Genomic DNA, 8,096 nt, shown 5'->3' with positions numbered 1-8,096 from the left:
ACATTGCGGCAGCCAGGACCCCTTTTTACACATTGCAGCAGCCAGGACCCCTTTTTAAACATTGCGGCAGCCAGGCCCCCTTTTTACACATTGCAGCAGCCAGGCCCCCTTTTTACACATTGCGGCAGCCAGGCCCCCTTTTTACACATTGCGGCAGCTAGGCCCCCTTTTTACACATTGCAGCAGCTAGGCCCCCTTTTTGCACATTGCGGCAGCTAGGCCCCCTTTTTACACATTGCGGCAGCCAGGCCCCCTTTTTACACATTGCGGCAGACGGTGTCCCCGAGAGAGAGAGAGAGAGAGAGAGAGAGAGAAAGAGAGATATACTTACCATCTCCCCGCTGGCAGTCAGGCTCCTCGTTCAGGTCCCTCGGTGCAGGCAGGTGAGAAGGAGGAGGAGGGAGGGGGAGCAGGGAGCCGCAGCAGCGCTATGTCATTGGTAGTAAGCGCCACTGCAGCATCCCCCTCTCCTTCCGTATTGGCTGCCCGGCGCTACTGTGGATGCTGGGATGGAGGAACCGCATCCCAGCATCCACAGCAGCGCCGGGCAGCCAATACAGAAGGAGAGGGGGATGCTGCAGCGGCGCTTACTACCAATGAAATAGCGCTGCTGCGGCTCCCTGCTCCCCCTCCCTCCTCCTCCTTCTCCGCTGCCCGGCGCGGCTGCAGACTTCTCCCTCCACAGCGCGGCGCACGGCGCAGACTTAGAGGCGGCATGTAATGAGTCAATTTGACTCATTACATGCCGCTGGCCGTGCGCCCTCAGGGCAACTGCGCTGTGTGCCAAGCCCACTTGGCACACACGTAGTTACGGCCCTGGTCCTGGCCACCAGTCATTCCAGTGACCAGGCAGTCACAGTGGTATACGCTGATGCTAAATGTCTACTGCTGCCGTATTATAATAATAATAATAATAATAATAATAACAACAACAACAACAACAACAACAACAACAAGTCCCTTACAGTGTTGCTGTGTTGTGCTGCATCAGTCCAGTGGTAGTGTCCTGGCCATCAGACATCAGTCATTCCTGTGTCACATATTGTGTTATATAACTCCAAAAAATAATGGAGAACAAAAATTTGGAGGATAAAATAGGGAAAGATCTAGAACCACTTCCTCCTAGTGCTGAAGCTGCTGCCACTAGCCATGACATAGACGATGAAATGCCATCAACGTCGTCTGCCAAGGCCGGTGCCCAATGTGATAGTAGAGGGCATGTAAAATCCAAAAAGCCACAGTTCAGTAAAAAGACACAAAAAAAGAAATTTGAATGGTCTGAGGAGAAACGTAAACTTGCCAATATGCCATTTACGACACGGAGTGGCAAGGAACGGCTGAGGCCCTGGCCTTTGTTCATGACTAGTGGTTCAGCTTCACATGACGATGGAAGCCCTCATAACTGAGGCCTTGACACTTATGTTGGTGTTAGATGTGTGTCCAGTATCCGCCATTAGTGCAGTGAGATTTAGATAATTGATGGAGGTATTGTGTCCCCGGTACCAAATCCCATCTAGATTCCACTTCACTAGACATGCGATACCGAGATTTTGCCATTTAATTCCAGTGATTTAAACGTATAATTCCAGTGATTTTGCCATTTAATTCCAGTGATTTTGCCATTTAATTGCAGTGATTTGGACGTATACAGTGATTTTGCAGTATTATTACAGTGATTTTGCCATTTAATTCCAGTGATTTTGCCATCTAATTCCAGTGATTTTGCCATCTAATTCCAGTGATTTTGCCATTTAATTCCAGTGATTTGGACGTATAATTCCAGTGATTTTGCCATTTAATTCCAGTGATTTTGCCATTTAATTCCAGTGATCCTGCCGTATAATTACAATAATCCTGCCGTATAATTACAGTGGTACTGGAGTATAATTACAGTGATCCTGCCATAAAAGTCCAGTGATCCTGCCGTATAATTACAGTGGTATTGGCTTATAAGTCCAGTCCAGTGATACTGCTGTATATATATATGTACCCTGTTGCAAAGCCGATTACTGAGGCCATAACAACTATGCTGGTGTTAGACGTGCGTCCGGTATCCACCATCAGTGCAGTGGGACTGCAGTGCCAACCCTAGATGGGCCAGGTGTTTGTGCCGCACACTTGTGTCACTTAGCTTAGTCATACAGCTACCTCATTGCCCTCTTTTACTTCTTGGCATGATGTGCTGTTTGGGGACTATTTTTTAAAGTGCCGTACTGTCTGACACTACCGTATATGTCCAGTGGTACTGCCATTTAATTCCAGTGATTTGGACGTATAATTCCAATGATTTTGCAGTATAATTCCAGTGATTTTGCCATTTAATTCCAGTGATTTTGCCATTTAATTCCAGTGATTTGACGCATAATTCCAGTGATTTGGACGTATAATTACAGTGATTTTGCAGTATAATTACAGTGATTTTGCCATTTAATTCCAGTGATTTTGCCATTTAATTCCAGTGATTTGGACGTATAATTTCAGTGGGAATTGTTTGTGTCGCTTTGCTTAGTCATACTGCTACCTCATTGCACCTCTTCTACATCTTTGCATGAGGTGCTGTTTGGGGCCTAGTTTTTGAAAAGTGCCATCATGTCTGACACTGCAGTGCCACTCCTAGATGGGCTAGGTGTTTGTGCCACACACTTGTGCCGCTTGGCTTACTCATACAGCAGCCTCGGTGCACCTCTTTTTCTTCTTTGCATCATGTGCTGTTTGGGGACTAGTTTTTGAATAGTACCATCTTGTCTGCAACTGCAGTGCCACTCCTAGATGGGCCAGGTGTTTGTGCCGCACACTTGTGTCGCTTAGCTTAGTCACACAGCCACCTCGGTGCAACTTTTAGGCCTAAAAACAATATTGTGAGGTGTGAGGTGTTCAGAAGAGACTGGAAATGAGTGGAAATTAAAGTTATTGAGGTTAATAATACCGTAGGAGCAAATTTACCCCCCAAATTCTGTGATTTTAGCTGTTTTATGTTTTTTTCAAAAATCATCCAGATCCAAAACCAAAACACAAAAGGGTGGTTTTGGCAAAACTAAGCCAAAACTAAAACACGAAAGTGGAATTAGAATCAAAACCAAAACACAAAACACGAAAAGTGCCAGCCGCACATCTCTAGTACTCAGTACCACTAAGAAAATATTTCTAATTGACCCACTGATTATACACATTTATTCAATCTGTAAAATACTTATTGGCTCAAATGTTTACATGATTATGCCCGCTATGTACTAAAGGTAACCCTCAGAGACAGTGGTAGTGATAACCCCTGTCCCTGAGAGTTAATTGCCCTGTGAGTTACTTCCTCCTGAGAATCTAAAAATATGCATGTGCACAGTAGGCCTATTTCATGTTTGTATGCAAATGCTATTGCGATTTTCTATGCTATAGAATTGCTAATATTAGCAAGTGAAGCTCCCACCCAGGAGTGCAAAGAGACACCACCAGAGCCATAGCAAACTCAATCGCAATTGCGTACACATTTGCATACTACAAGCAGCCTATACGCAGAAATGACAAACATCGGATGTAAGGGTTGTTTCATCAATACACAGACTTAACACAGCAGCCAGGATGGGGTGTTGGGTATTATAGGCTTAGAGCCGGGGACAGCCAGCTGGGGCCCGGCACGCCGCATTGCTAGCATAGCTTCACTCATGGTAGGCACCATTCAGTAAATGAAGCGGACACTGTGATTGAAAAGCAAGCAGGGGAGTAGACAGGCATAGAAAGGTGCCGGGCCAAGCACCTGTACTGTACTGTACTTACTGGCCAGGCACTCTCTGCTGATAGGCAGTACATGGCCCATGCTACAGCACTGCAGATATCAGCAACTTGCCCAAGGTGCTGAAAATGGGGCCGGCTGGGTACAGTAGGAAATGTATTTAAATTGATTCACATCTGATACCTAATTTCTATGCTGCATTTCAGGCTTACTTACAGAACACGTAAGGAGAGTAGGTTACCCTCCCGCCTGCTGCCTAGGGAATTGAATGGAATAAAATGGAATAAAATATAATCTTGGGTCAAAATGACCACTATTAAAGTTGGCAAGTATGATTGCAAAGTAAACTTAGTTTACAGGGCTGAACATAACCACACACTTTTTAATATAAATACATTACTGTACCATGTATACAAAGATCATTAGAAAATTACCAATTAGCTGTACAGCATTACATTTGTGGGCATACTAGATATCTGAACCCTGGTATTTGTCTAGACTTACATTAACTAGTATATGCTATTAGTAATATATTGCTCACAGTTAGATTCCCTTTATATTGTTTGGTAATTCAGTGCAAAGAACAGGCAGTGACCCTGTACTGTATTTCAAAACTGTCATATTTACTCTTCACGAACTGACATTGTATTTTAGTAGTGTCAACTCTGTATAGGTTATTTTAGGTAAAATTCCAAACTCAGTTTAAGCAATTGACCAATATTCTTCTGGACATACATTATAGAAGGAAAAGAACAAATTAAACAAGCGCAGATTTATATTAGCTTTTCATATTCATACCACATTTAAAAGAAAACAGACATATTGCATTTCAATTAAGAGATCAATGGTACTTTGGGGCCAATTCAGACCTGATCGTCTCTGCCTGATTGACAGGCAGAGGCGTGGGTGGGTGGGAGGGGGCGGGCCGGCAGCATTTGGACGCCGTTTCAGGGGCGCGGTCCGGGCAACGCAGGTGTGCCCGGACCGTGCGGGGGGCGGGCTGCGGTGGCTGCGTGATGTCACACGCAGCCGCTGCGACTCGGGATGCAACACGTAGCTCCCTGCCAGCGCGCAGGAGCTGCGCAGGCAGGGAGCTACTTGTCAGGTACAAAATCATTGCTGCTGTGCGATGCTTTTTGTACTTGTGCCGAGAGAAGGAGGGGGGGGGGGGAGTAGGATAGAGGGGAGTGCAGCGCAGGTGAGTCTCTTCCCAGGGTAAGAGAGGATTGGTGAGGGGATACAGGGCTTTGGGATGGGGGAGCTGGTAATGCAGCATGGAGTCATTGGGGAAGCACAGTGTTTTTAAGGAGATAGCGAGACACAGACTGTGGTGTGTGGGGGAGTAATAACACACACACACACACACACACACACACACACACACACACACACACACACACACACACACACACACAATTAATTAGATAGAAGGTTTGGAACAAAAGTTTCACAGAGAACCCCTATGGATTGTTGGTATGTACCATTCTTAGTGGGGGTGCTACCAACTACAGCTATAATGGATGCAAGAAGAAGAGAAAAAAAGGGTTGTACTATCGGTGCACGTAAGGAGAAATTATCTGATTATCGCATCTCCCTAAAACTTAACTTTTATTATTATTGATATAAAATTAATGTGAAATATATTTATTATAACTACAAGTAGAGGCGAAACATAGAGGTTAAAATTATTGACATAAACAAAACATACAAAGGTGCAATGAAATTTAATAGATGTGAATAAAGATTAAAAAAAGTGTGTCAGCGTGTCAGGGTGTGTGGGGGAGGAGGGAGAGATATACATATTTATATACGTGTAGTATAGATAAATAAATATACACTGCTCAAAAAAATAAAGGGAACACTATTATTTTTTGAGCAGTATATATATATATATATATATATATATATATTTATTTCCTTTGTATGGGCGGCACTCAGAGACTTGCAAGCAACATGTAAAGTGCAGAAAAAGACCCCACCGGGCCAATTTATTAGTGACGTTCCAGCCACACCACACTGGATACGCCCAATCTCATCTGATCTTGGAAGCTAAGCAGTGTTGGGCCTGGTTAGTACTTGGATGGGACACCACCTGGGAATACAAGGTGCTGTAGATACCAAAAATCTACAGCCACACCAGACTGGATACGCCCAATCTCATCTGATCTTGGAAGCTAAGCAGTGTTGGGCCTGGTTAGTACTTGGATGGGACACCACCTGGGAATACAAGGTGCTGTAGATACCAAAAGTGGTTTAAACCACGACTTCGAACTTAAATGGTTCTTATAACCAACACCAGACATGTATGTGTGTGTGCATGCATGCACATATGCATGCATATATTCGTACATTATATTTCATTCATCTAAGTACAGTAGAAAATCCTCGATTTAACGCACTTTTATTATTATTTTCCCTATTGTTACAAAATCTGGCGCGTCATTTATCGATTGTTATTACATTATTTTATGGAAAAACACACATTGTTTTTAATAATCTTCTTTACCCCTGTTTATTTCAGCAACATCAGCCTAAAAGAATAAAAAAGAAAGAAGGATAATTTTAACTAGGAATATAAAACAGAATTTTGGCTATTCATTCCACTGATTGTAAACTATGGATGAAGATTTAGAACTACCAAAATGGCTTCCCAGTGAACTACACAGCCCATAATTCAGTGCAGTATGTTTCAATAATATGGACATTATTCACACAACCTGGACCCTCATCACGGCTGCGCCAAGCAATGAAAGAACTATGGAGGTCATTCCGAGTTGTTCGCTCTGTAAATTTTTTCGCATCGCAGCGATTTTCCGCTTAGTGCGCATGCGCAATGTCCGCACTGCGACTGCGCCAAGTAAATTTGCTATGCAGGTAGGATATTTACTCACGGTTTTTTCATCGTTCTGGTGATCGTAATGTGATTGACAGGAAGTGGGTGTTTCTGGGCGGAAACAGGCCGTTTTATGGGTGTGTGCGAAAAAACGCTACCGTTTCTGGGAAAAACGCGGGAGTGGCTGGAGAAACGGAGGAGTGTCTGGGCGAACGCTGGGTGTGTTTGTGACGTCAAACCAGGAATGACAAGCACTGAACTGATCGCAGATGCCGAGTAAGTCTGGAGCTACTCAGAAACTGCTAAGAGGTGTGTGGTCGCAATTTTGAGAATCTTTCGTTCGCAATTTTAAGAAGCTAAGATTCACTCCCAGTAGGCGGCGGCTTAGTGTGTGTAAAGCTGCTAAAAGCAGCTTGCGAGCGAACAACTCGGAATGAGGGCCTATAGCCGGAAACTACATTTCCCACAATCCTGAGCGGGACCCCGTGTTCATCATCTTCCGTTTTTCCGCTACTTGCATTCAAGAAATTATAGTAGGAACAAAAAACTACAGCTGAGGACTACAATTCCCATAATTCCGAGTGGAACTCCGCGTTCACTGATCTCCGTTCGCGCTGTAACTAACATTGAAGCAATCGCAGCAGGAAACTACATTTCCCAGAACCGCAAACGGCACATAACATCCGCTTCCGCCAGCATTTCATTCATGCCATGGAGGACTACATTACCCATAATCCCGAGCGGGTCAAAACTTCCGGTTTTGTCCGCTTTTTGTCACCAGAACCACCACCATTGTAAACAACATGTTCATAATCTGTATATGAATTAGTTTATATACAAGTAATTTCCATATAAGGCAGTAAGCCTTTGAATATGTCTTTTGAATATTTTTAACTTGTTCACTTGTCATCACTTCCGGTTCCGGTCATGTGACCAGAAGTGACTCACTACATTTACTATAAATAGGGAAACCTATTACTATGGACCCTCATGCCTTGAAAAAGAGTCTTTAACTCGAAACGCGTCGGCTAAGAGGGGATTCTGCATCAGCGGACCAGTCCTTTACTCCAAGGGAAGGTAGGACCTTGTCTTACTTATACTTTTGGGACTTACAAAAGTTGGCCACTTCTATGTCCCAAGACGGTCCTTACCTCCCTTGGGAATTTGACTCTTACGCTGATTCAAGTCTTTTTTATATTTTATTTTTTATTTCATTTTATATATATTTTTTATTGAATAAATTTTCATTCCTTCACCTTCTCTGGATGGAGCCTTGTTTTAAAGAAACCATGATGCGAGGAGCCATACAGTTATCACAGTGAGTGTTAGGTACGCTGATTAAGTACCAACGTTTTTTAATCATATCTCTGTGCAGAAGTGCCTATGGTCAAGAAAGATACCTTTATAGGAATATAAACGCCTGCTTTGATGTAAGTGAGGTGTGTTCATGTGAAGAAGTATCATCTTTTACGCAAAAAAGATACCTTTATATTTGTCATCCGACGACTCACACTGTAAGTGAGGTACGCCGGATGAGAT

At 43.6% G+C, this 8,096-nt stretch overlaps 1 non-coding gene and 1 pseudogene across 1 annotated transcript; both read left to right on the top strand.

The window, feature by feature from the left end:
- Nucleotides 1-5,722: 5,722 nt before the first annotated feature.
- On the top strand, nucleotides 5,723-5,841 carry LOC134933156 (5S ribosomal RNA; annotated as a pseudogene).
- Nucleotides 5,842-5,847: 6 nt separating this feature from the next.
- On the top strand, nucleotides 5,848-5,966 carry LOC134936370 (5S ribosomal RNA). Its single transcript, XR_010180488.1, has one exon. It is a non-coding gene; the product is annotated as a 5S ribosomal RNA (ribosomal RNA).
- Nucleotides 5,967-8,096: the final 2,130 nt, after the last annotated feature.

The sequence above is a fragment of the Pseudophryne corroboree genome, chromosome 1 (genome assembly GCF_028390025.1).
Source record: "Pseudophryne corroboree isolate aPseCor3 chromosome 1, aPseCor3.hap2, whole genome shotgun sequence".
Classification (NCBI taxonomy): Eukaryota; Metazoa; Chordata; class Amphibia; order Anura; family Myobatrachidae; genus Pseudophryne; species Pseudophryne corroboree.
This window is presented reverse-complemented; position numbering and strand designations above follow the sequence as displayed.